The 11,648-nt window shown below is 35.8% G+C and overlaps 1 protein-coding gene across 2 annotated transcripts in view; it reads right to left on the reverse strand.

Annotated features, from left to right (window-relative positions):
• The window catches only part of QSER1 (glutamine and serine rich 1), an 83,217-nt gene that overhangs the window by 27,223 nt on the left and 44,346 nt on the right, over positions 1 to 11,648 (reverse strand). The window lies entirely within an intron of this gene.

Here is an 11,648-nt window from a genome sequence, read left to right on the forward strand (position 1 = left end):
AACCCAAAACATTCTGAAACAGCACTAGAGGCTATCAAAATTAAAATGATTATAAAGTAGTACTATGAAAAACTGTATGCCAACAAATTAAATAAGTTAGATGAAATGAACAAATTCCTAGAAAGACACAAACTACTAACAAAGATTGGGGCCGGGCGCGGTGGCTCATGCCTGTAATCCCACCATTTTAGAGGCCAAAGCGGGCGGATCACGAGGTCAGGAGTTGGAGACCAGCCTGACCAACATGGTGAAACCCTGTCTCTAATAAAAATACAAAAATTAGCCAGCCATGGTGGTGTGTGCCTGTAATCCCAGCAACTCAGGAGGGTGAGGCAGGAGAATTGCTTGAACCCGGGAGGCGGAGGTTGCAGTGAGCCAAGATTGTGCCACTGCACTCCAGCCTGGGCAACAGAGACTCTGTCTCAAGAAAAAAAAAAAAAAAAGACTCGGGAAGAAATAGAAAATCTGAACACCCCAATACAAAGTAAAGAAAATAAAAGTAATTTCAAAACATCCCACAAAGAAAAGCGCAGGCCCATATGGCTTCACTGGATGATTCTATCAATAATTAAAGAAGATATCAATCTTTTATAAACTCTAAACAATAGGAGGAAACACTTCCCAACTCATTCTGTGAAGCTAGTATTATGCCAATACCAAAACCTGACAAAAACAGCATGAGAAAACTATAGACTAATATCCCTTAGTATATAAATACAAAAACCCACAATGAAATACTAGCAAATCCACCAACATACAAAAAGAATCATACAATGTGACCACATGGGATTTATCTTAGGAATGCAAAGTTAGTTTAACACCTGAAAATCAATGTAATACACTATGTTAATAGAAAACAGCATAGGAGCACAGGATCATCTCAATAGGTGAAGAAAAAGCATCTGACAAAATGTAATGCCCTTTTATGATAAAAAAACATTCAACTACCTGGGAACTTCCTCAACTTTACAGAGTACATTTAGAAAAAAATCAGTAACTAACATCATACTTAGTGGTTAAAACTGTAAACTTTCTCCCTAAGAAAGATATCTGAAGAAGCAAAGCTATATTTGCAGATTACATGATCCTGTATATAGAAAATCCCAAGGCCTGGGGGCAGTGGCTCACTCCTGTAATCCCAGCACTTTGGGAGGCCGTGGTGGGCGGATCACCTGAGGTCAGGAGTTCGAGACCAGCCTGGCCAACATGGTGAAATCCCGTCTCTACTAAGAATACAAAACAATTAGCCAGGCATGGTGGCACACACCTGCAATCCCAGCAACTTGAGAGGCTGAGGCAGGAGAACTGCTTGAACCTGGGAGGCAGAGGTTGCAGTGAGCCAAGATCTCACCACTACACTCCATCCTGGGCAACAAGAGCGAGAACTCCATCTCAAAAAAGAAAAAAAAAAATCCCAAGGAATATACTGAAAAACTATCAGAACTAAAAAATGAGTTCAGCAAGATTGTAGGGTATAAAACCAATATATAAAAATCAAATGTATTTCTATACATTTGCAGTAAACAACCCAAAAATAAAATTAAGAACACAATTCCATTTATAACAGCATCAAAAGTAACATTTAGGAATAAATTTAACAAAAGAACTGCAAAACTTACATTGTAAAAACTATAAAAACACTGTTCAAAGAAATTATAGAAGATCTATATAACTGGAAAAACATCCCATGTTCATGGATGAGAAGACACAACACTGTTAAGACGGCAATGTTCCCCAAACTGATCTATGGAATCAACCCACTTCCTATAAAAATCTGAGCTTCATTTTTTACAAAAATTGACAAATTGTTCCTAAATTCATATGGAAATGAAAGGGACCCAGAATAGCCAAAACAATCTTGAAAAAACAAAGTTAGAAGACTGACATTTCTCAATTTCAAAACTTACTATAAAGCTATAGAAATACAGACTGTGAAACTGACACGGACATACATAGGTACAGATCAATGGAATAGAATGAAAGTTCAGAAATAAACTCCTATACTTATGAGCAAATGATTTTCAAAAAAGGTGCCAGAACCATTCAATAGAGAAAGAATAGTTAACCATCCTACTATGATGGTTATAATTAAAAATACAGACATTAACAAATGTTACCAAGAAAGTGGAATGAATGGAGTTCTTATACATCACTGATGAAAATGTAAAATGGTACAACCACATTGGAAAATAGTTTGGCCATTCCTCTATTAAGCATGCAGATATATGATTGAGGAATTCCACTTCTGGATGTGTACCCTAGAGATAATAAACATCCATACAAACCTTTGTACATTAATGTTTACAGATTTATTCATAAGAGCCAAAAACTCTATCAATGGATAATTGGATATACAAAATGTGATATATCCATATTAGGGAATAAAAAGGAATTAGATACTGAAACATGCTACAACATAGATAAACCCTGAAAACATTATGCTAAATGAAAGAAGCCAGTTACAGAAGGTCACATATTATAGGATTCCCTTTACACGAAACATCCCAAATAGGCAAATCTACAGAGAGAGAAAGATTTGTGGTTGCCTATAGCTGGGTGTGGGTATGGGAATGGACTCCTTAATGGATACAGGGTTTCTTTTTGAAAGATGGAAATGCTGCACAAGTCTATGAACCACTGAATTGTATACTTTAAATGGGTGGATGTTATTGTGTATGAATTATAATTCAATAAAACTTAAAAAATACTTCAAATACCAGAGCTGATAGAGGAACTCTGGGCTGAGGAACAAATATAAAGAACATGTAGCATTCCAGTGTTAAGTCTGAATAATACTGATGAACTAAAATAATCACATATACAACAGTAAGTAAATAAAAATGGGAAGGCCAGGCCAGGCACAGTGGCTCATGCCTGTAATCCCAGCACTTTGGGAGGCTGAGGCAGGCAGATCACTTGAGGTCAGGCATTCAAGACCAGCCTGGCCAGCATGGTAAAACACCATGTCTACTAAAATACAAAAATTAGCCAGGCATAATGGCAGATGCCTGTAATCTCAGCTACTCGGGAGGCTGAGGCAGGAGAATCGCTTGAACCTGGGAGGCGGAGGTTGCAGTGAGCCGAGATTGCACAACTGCACTCCAGTCTGGGTGACAGGGCAAGACTCCCTCTCAAAAAAAGAAAAAAAAAGGGAAGGCCAGTGATCCCTTTAACTGTACTGAGCTATAGGCAGAAGGGGTGTTTGACCACAGGGTAAAATGCAAAAGCTGTACTCTGAAGAAAGTGAATTCTACTTGCCTAGAATGGTGGAGGAGCTGAGAGAAAACCAAAGCAGGGCCTGAGGCAAAGCCAGACTTCCAATACAGAAAAAATGGAAATGCAGACTGGCAGGGGAAATCCATGAACTAAAGTGCTTGACAAACAGAGTAAAGACCTCCTTATTGCTACCAGCCAGCCTACCTGTTCCTGTCCCAAATTAAAGCTATCCTCATACATTTACACATTTCCCACTCAAGGGAAAAGGCCTGTTGAGGAAATACAGATGAATATTCTAATCATGTTAGGAGCCCATATTATTTTATCCTAACATATTTCTATAATGCTATAGTTACACTGTCATACTTTTCTGTCACAAAAATATGTGTGTAAATGGAAACTGATTTGTAACTGAAGGCTCAAAATATTACACATTTCTAACATTATACAATTGTATAGTTGATCCATAGTAATATCTTTTCACATTTTAGACAAGTATTAAATGTAAAAATCATGCTTCTGTTGGACATGGCACTTAAAATTATTCATACATGGATCCATGGATAGTACTTATTGAGATAAATTTTACAACCAATTTTATTTGTCCTTCACTTTTATTGATATAAGAACTGAGAAACCATGTTCATATAAATAATGGACAAATTAAGGAATAAAAGTGACTTTGTTATAGCAAGGTCACTGACTTCTGCAAATACTTTCTAAGTTATATGGCAAAACAAATCACATAGCTATCTGTGAACAAAAACAGAGATGCTGCAGCAGACTCTGAGAAAAGGTAATACTAAAGGTATTTTAGTATTTAGTTTGCTTTAATCAGATGCAAAATAATCCCAAGGAGAAGCTATGAGGTATAAGAATGAATGAAGGGTAAACTGGGAAATGTATAAGTAAATGTAAACAAATGACTATTTAAAAGACTATTAATGATGATAGAATTAAATATGTGTAACAATAACATTTATGTCAGGAGGGGATTACATAGAGTTCCACTGTTCAAAAATCTGTATTATTCAGAAAAAGGAAGATACTGACAGATTTGGAGAAGCTAGAAGTGCATGTTGTAATTTCTATTGTAACCAGGAAAAGAACAAATATTTCACCAAAATAATCAGGGGGTGGGCAGCTAGATAAAGGTATGAATAAAGCAAGACTGACCACATAATGATTATTGAAATGGATGATGCCCCCAGAATTGGGTTTCATTATGCCAATCTCTGTGCTTTTTGTATATGTTTGAAAATTTCTATGAAAAAAGCAAAAAAAAATTTTTTTAAAGAGAATGTATAACTTCTAGTAGAGGGAAAGTTCATCAATACTTTATTTATATGCCCTTTATAGGAAGTTTTAAAACAAACCAAACAATAGTCTTTTCTTTTTTTAAGAGATAGCATCTATCTCTGTCACCCAGGCTGGATTGCAGTGGTGTGATTCCAGCTCACTGCAGCCTCAAACTCCTGGGCTAATACGATACTCCTGCCTCAGGCTCCCCATTAGCTAGGAAGACAGGCACATGCCAACATGCCCAGCTGTTTTTTTGTTTTTTTGTAGAGATAGCATCTCACTATGTTTCCCAAGCTAAAAAATACAGTCTTTAGAGATGCATACATACATGGTAAAATTATATTAAGAAAAGTAAGGAAGTGATTACCATCCAAGTCAGTTAGTGATTTGCTCTAGAGGTTAACAGTGGGTTTAATACTCAATTAATTTTGATACTTTCTTGCTTTCCAATGAATGACATTTAACACTATAAATCTGCTTCTTCACACCAAACTCTAGCCACATCCTATTAGTTTCAGTATATAATGCTCCACTGTCCATTCCAATTAGTTTGTCATTCCAGTTTTGGTTTCCTTTTTAAGCCAAGAGTTATTTAGAAGGGTGAGTTTTTCTTTGTTCCTTTCTTTTTTCTTTCTAGAAATGGCTGCACTGTACCCAGGGAATATAGCTTGAATAATGTCTGCATTTTCAAATCTGTGGAAGTTTTGTTTTGTATTTTTCTTTATGCATGTTTAATTTTCATATATGGGTTGTATTTCACAAGAAAAAATATCCCAAAAGAAAACATAGATATGGAAACTATACTAAAAAATGCTAATAACAAAATTAGTATGACAAAATTAAAAACAGAAATCATTAAGTGGGAAAAAGAAAGATTATGATAAAAGGAAATTTAACTGTAGTAAAATTTTATGCACTGAATTACATGGGTTCAAAATATCAAGTAAACAGTATTAGAAAAATAATATAACATAATGGGAAACTTTAACACACCTTTCTCAGGAATCAACAGATCAAGCAATCTAAAAACAAATAAGGGTAGAGAGGAGTTTTAAAACCTTTTATTACTATGAAATTTTAGACTACACAAAAGTAGAGAATACAAACCCTACTACAACCCAGCTGTAACAAGCACAAACATTTTGGTTCATATGTAAACATTTTCTTAAATAACCTAATATCATTTATTAAATAAAAAAGATATAAAGGATTTGAACACTATTAATAAAATCTATTAATACTTAGTATTTATAAAAATTGGACTATCTATAAAAATGGACCATTGACCAAGCTACTAACAACATTTCCATAAATTTCAAAATGTGAACATATTCCCTGAACACAATACAAAAGAGTCAAATTAATAATTAAAACAAAAACTACTAGAAAACAGACAAAGAACCCCTGACCATTCTTCATAACTCCTGGGCTAAAAATGAAATCAAAACTGAAATAATAAACCAGTTTGAAAAGAAAGTGAGACCATTATAAACCGAAACCGTTAGATATGGTCAAAGTATGGTGCAAAGAAGAAAACTTACAGCTTAAATGCCATTAGACAGAAAATACAAAAATAAACTAAGGATTAAACTCAAGAAGCTAGAAAGAGATTATCAAATTATACCCAAGGAATACAGGGCAAAAGAATTAAGATAAAAACAGACCTTTAGAAAAAGAGTAAAAAATAACAGGAGCAAAAAAATAAAAATAATTTGGCTCTTTAAAAAAAACCATTTATTTGGCAAAACCTTTCACTGACAAGGAAAAAATGCAAATAATTATTTAGAGGAAGAAAGAGGGTATAATAACTACAGAGGCAGAAGAGACTAAAACTTAGGGATTACTATGGATAACTTTACAACCACAGAGTTTACAATCTAAATGAATGATTTCTCCTAGAAAATGTAACTTTCTTAAATTGACCTAGACAGACCAAGCAACCTCAAGAAAAACTGGAAAGATGGTTAATTAGATCTATTCTTAGAAAGTTTTATCAAATCCCTGTTATGTATGATAAACTTTCAAAGCTTAGATGAACAGAAAAATTTTCCCAGTTTAATTTGTAAGATCAACATAATCCTGAATACAAAAGTGAGTCAGATTAAGACAGAAAATACTATAAGCTAATCTCACTTATGAATCTAAGTGTAAAACTCTCAAATAAAATACTAGCAAGTTAAATCTTTCAACAGATTAAAATCATCTGTCATGACCAAGCAGGGATCATGATAGTCCCTAAGCAAAACTATACAACTCCAAAGCAATGAAACTTCACAAAAAAACCCTCTTTCTGGCATGAGGAATGGGTAAAGAAGCCTTGTGCAAGGCTAACAGTAAGGGGAAAATCTATTTCTTTTTTCTCTTTTTCACTCCCAACTCTGTCCAGAGAGGGGCCCAAGTCAAAGAGCTGAAATGCAGTAATAAGGAACCAGAAATCTAAAACCCTAACAGAAATCTTGTCTTTTTGGCAAAAGGAAGCTAGAAACAAGGCCCCTAAGGCATTAAGAGAATAGGAAGAATCCCTGTTCCTTCATTTCTCTCACTGCATTGCCCCAAGGGCAGTCCCAGTTGCAGAGAATTATGTCTAAGCATGGGCAGATAAATCTCAAAAAAAAAAAAAAAAAAAAAACCCAAAAACAATCCCAGCCTTCTAGGCAAATGACTAGGAAAGGGGACTCTGGGATCTGGGCAGTGTAGGGAAAATCCCAGGGAAAAGGGAGCTGGGGAATGGGATCCTCTCATTCTATGTATGGACCCACACAAATCAGAGTTTCATACCTAGGATGCACAAGTGTAAGACCAAAACTAGCAAAAGAAAGCCTTTGAGATCTGAACTACAACACAGTCTACCACACACCCAAGTTCCAGGCTAACTGCTGAAACAGACCTATAGCAGCAAAGCAAAAGTCTTGAAAACAGAACTGATACTGGAAACACCATTCACACAAAGTAAGACAGAACTTATGGTCTGACCACCTGCTAAAACAGAACAAAATAAATCAATATGCTCCAGAAGATGTTAATAGAACCTAGAGTTTTATAATACAGCACTCAAAATGTCCAAGATACAATCCAAAATTACACAATATACAAAGACCCAGAATATCCCATAATGCCAAATAAATTTCAGAGACAAAGAACTAAAACAGACTTTAAAACAAAATTAAAACCCAAATTTTATTTTATTTTATTTATTTTATTTTTGAGACAGAGTCTTGCTCTGTCGCCCAGGCTGGAGTGCAGTGGCGCAATCTCGCCCTCACTGCAAGCTCTGCCTCCCGGGTTCACGCCATTCTCCTGCCTCAGCCTCCCGAGTAGCTGGGACCACAGGTGCCTGCCACCATGCCCGGCTAATTTTTTGTATTTTTAGTAGAGACGGGGTTTCACTGCGTTAGCTAGGATGGTCTCGATCTCCTGACCTCGTGATCCGCCCACCTTGGCCTCCCAAAATGCTGGGATTACAGGCGTGAGCCACCGTGCCTGGCCCCAAATTTTAAGTTTTAAAAGATCTTCAAGAAGCCCAGAAAACTGACAGTGGTATTACACATTTTTTTTTTTAAGCTTTCAACACATTTCAGCCAAGTCCATTTTATCCAGAGATGCAAACAAAACTGAAGGGAAACACCAATTTTGGTTTCATTACATTGTTGAGATCTGGGTGCCTGTCACTTGTGTCCTTAACAGTTTGTTCTGCATACCCATGGCTTCCCTAAGAAGTCGGGGCTGAGTGCTGTTCGTCAGCTTTGCCTTCATTTTGAAAAAATGTACCAGTCACTTTGAGTGAAATCAAGTTGTAACTAGACTGTGTAACTCTAACATTCTGCTTCCACTGACTTGATAATAGTAAATTACTTGATACAGGTTCAGAAACATTTTAGTAATGCAAAAACTAGTTTTATACTGAACTTTAATTCAATCTGAAAGGAGTAAGGAATGGTGAAAACAGCACCCATCCCTCGTTTCAGGATTCAAAACTAGGGGTGGGTTTTTATATTCCACTGGTCTTTTTAATGCAAATACAGAATTCAGAGTGTTAGACAACTGTGCACCATCTTGCCTAAAAGAGCCCAGGATTTAGTTTATGTTGTTGATACAAGATACAGTTCCATTAGTTTTTTCTTTTTTTCTTAATCAAACTCCTATAATGAAAGTAAATATGTAAATTTCTTACTTTATAGATAATTATTTTATCACAAACTTAACTAGAAAACTTTATTATTTTAGAGCAAGGAATGTGCCCTTTAGGCATCTGAATAATTTAAAGTCAAAAATAATTTAAAAGTCAAAAAACAGGAGGAAACAGCTGCAACTTAAGACATCTTCATATGCTTAGAATGGCTACAGCAGTCCACAAAAAAACTAACAGCAAGCCTATGTTACAGAAAATATTACAAGTATTTGGAAACTGGCATCAGTGGAAGACATACTCACTTTTAAGTTATTTACCATGGAACTGTGAAATGTGGAGTACCACAGGCTCATCGTATCTCTGTGACTTCATTTTTAACTGTTTGGGACTGTACAACCTATGTGCAAAACGCAGAATTCTACTCACAAAATTAAAACCCAAACCTGGCTACTTTAACTCACGGTCACCTCAATGTTCTACTTTTCTTTTACATAGCCTCACTCATTATTCGAGTACCTGCTACATTTCAGGTCTTTCAAATACAAAGATGAATACAGTATAATAACTACAACTAATGACTCAGATTGTGCATTACGTTCTTTATGTCCCTGAGTCCTTTCAAAAACCCGAGAGGTTACTATATACTGACTATATCTATATATACTGACTGTATCACCATGTCCTATTTTACAGATGAGGAACATGCCCTAAAGTCACAGAGCTATGATTCTAGAAGTTGAACCCAAGGTGATTTAACTCTAAAGCCTAAATTCTCAACCATAACCCTGCACTAGCTTGAAGGAATTCACTTGCTAATGAAATATGCAAATATAAATGAACACATTAAAACACAAAAGTAAATGCTTTCATTGACATTTAAGGGCTGTGGGAATTGAAAGGATAGGAGCACTAATTCTGTCTGGAAAAATGTCTACAACATGACTTTGAAAATAGTCTTTAAAGATCAGCAAGTATCTTCTAGACTAAAAACTGGCGAAGAGAGTAGTCTACACAGAGAAAAATGTGTTCAAAGGTTCACAACTGTGGAAGGGGGACAGACATCCAAGAAACAATGAAAAATTCAATTGTCACAGAAGAGGGACGGTGGAAAGAAGAGTAAAACACAGAAAAATGAATTTTTACATATAATCTTTATTTTTCCCATGAAGCATAGAGGTATTTTGAAACAGAAGTAACAATCAGCTTTCCTTTTTCATAAAGATGAATCTGTTGATAATGTGGAAGATGGACTGGCATACAGACTGGTGAGAAAAAATTCTAGGCCAGGCACAGTGGTTCATGACTATAATCCCAGCACTTTGGGAGGCCAAGGCGGGAGGACTGCTTGAGGCCAGGAGTTCAAGACCAGCCTGGGCAACATAGCAAGATCCCATCTTTACAAGAGATTTTTTAAAAAATTAGCCAGGCATGGTGGCATGTGCCTGTAGTCCCAGTTGCTCAGGAGGCTGAGGAAGGAAGATTGCCTGGGCCCAGGAATTTGAGGCTTCAGTGAGCCAATATCACACCACTGTACTCCAGCCTGGGTGACAGAGCAAGACTCTGTCTCTTAAAATAATAAAAAAAGAAAAAATGTTTGTAATGAGTAGTCAGTTACAGTAGTCCACATGACAAATGATAGCTTTTTTCAGATGAGGCAACAGGGATGGTGATAAGAGAACTTCGAAGACATAATAGTAAGGATTGGGTTGACAGTGATGATTTTAACTAAAAATGAGATAACATATGTCTGGAAGAAACTAGTTTTAGACTCATGTTTTAGAACCGAGATTACAAAAGGTTTATTCTGGGAATGTAAGAGGGAATAGAATAGTGATTGCAAAGCACTCTGAATTGGGGGAGACGTTATAAAACCGTACTAGGATTAGACATGGTAGTAATGTCTTTGAATCTAAGACTGACTTTCTATCATGTTAATTTCCCTGTGTAATGAAATGAGAATTCTTTAGAAATGTATTATCAGATATTTATGCTAACAGATTATTTGGATACCAGTTGTCACGTAACACTTTAGAAGTTAAAGGTAGTCAAGTCCAGAGAGAAGCTGGGAAGTATGTTACAAAACAAAGTTTAAGTCTTCAAGCACCACCCTATTTATCCTAAAGAGCTGAGAAAGAATGTGGGCTCTAGAACCAGACAAACCTGGGTTCAGATTCCAGCTCTGTCACTTACTAGGGGTATGGGCCCACATAATTCATTTATTCTCAGTTATATCATCTGTATATTGGAGATAACAATGTGTATCTCACAACATTGCTACTAGTTCCTGGCACAGAGGTGGCAGTTGTATTATTGTTACAAATAAATTTTTCCTTGGCATGTTTCTTACAATAGAAAATTCCATACTTACTGCCAATTGTTTATATAAAGTCAATGCTTCTTAAAATATTTCCTCTAAAGCTCCCTTAGCCACAGAGTCAAGTGAAACACATACCCAAAGATTTGGGTATATAATCTGGAGCCAGCACAAAATTTTTAAATTTTATCTTAATTATTATACGCATGCTGCATATAACCATATTTAATGGTTCAGATTTTAACTCTGTAACATCCCTGTTGTCTCATCTGTCTCATTTGTCACTTGGACTACTGCAACATATTTAAACATAACCATATTTAATACTAAAATGTTAATCTTCAGATAAAATTGGCAAACTAAGAAAATGTATCAGGTTTATACTACAGCAATACCCACGATACAGTGCCTCAATTACCTCACAATGTCTCAGATTAGAGAAATCTGGATGGCACACTGTACAGATTATGCTGCCTTTGGCAAAAAGCCAAGAAAAATCAGAACTACTTAACCTAAAACCCAGACCTTTCCTATAGGCAAGAAAATTTTTTTTAAAAAGTCCTTAAGATACCTACCTATACATTTTGTCCTGAAAATATACTTGCAGACCTGCTTTAAGTGAAAAAAGCTTAAATGTGAGCTATAGCCCGAAAAAGAAGAAAGTAATAATTATGAATCTAAATTTTA

Source organism: Macaca fascicularis, chromosome 14 (genome assembly GCF_037993035.2).
Source record: "Macaca fascicularis isolate 582-1 chromosome 14, T2T-MFA8v1.1".
Classification (NCBI taxonomy): domain Eukaryota; kingdom Metazoa; phylum Chordata; class Mammalia; order Primates; family Cercopithecidae; genus Macaca; species Macaca fascicularis.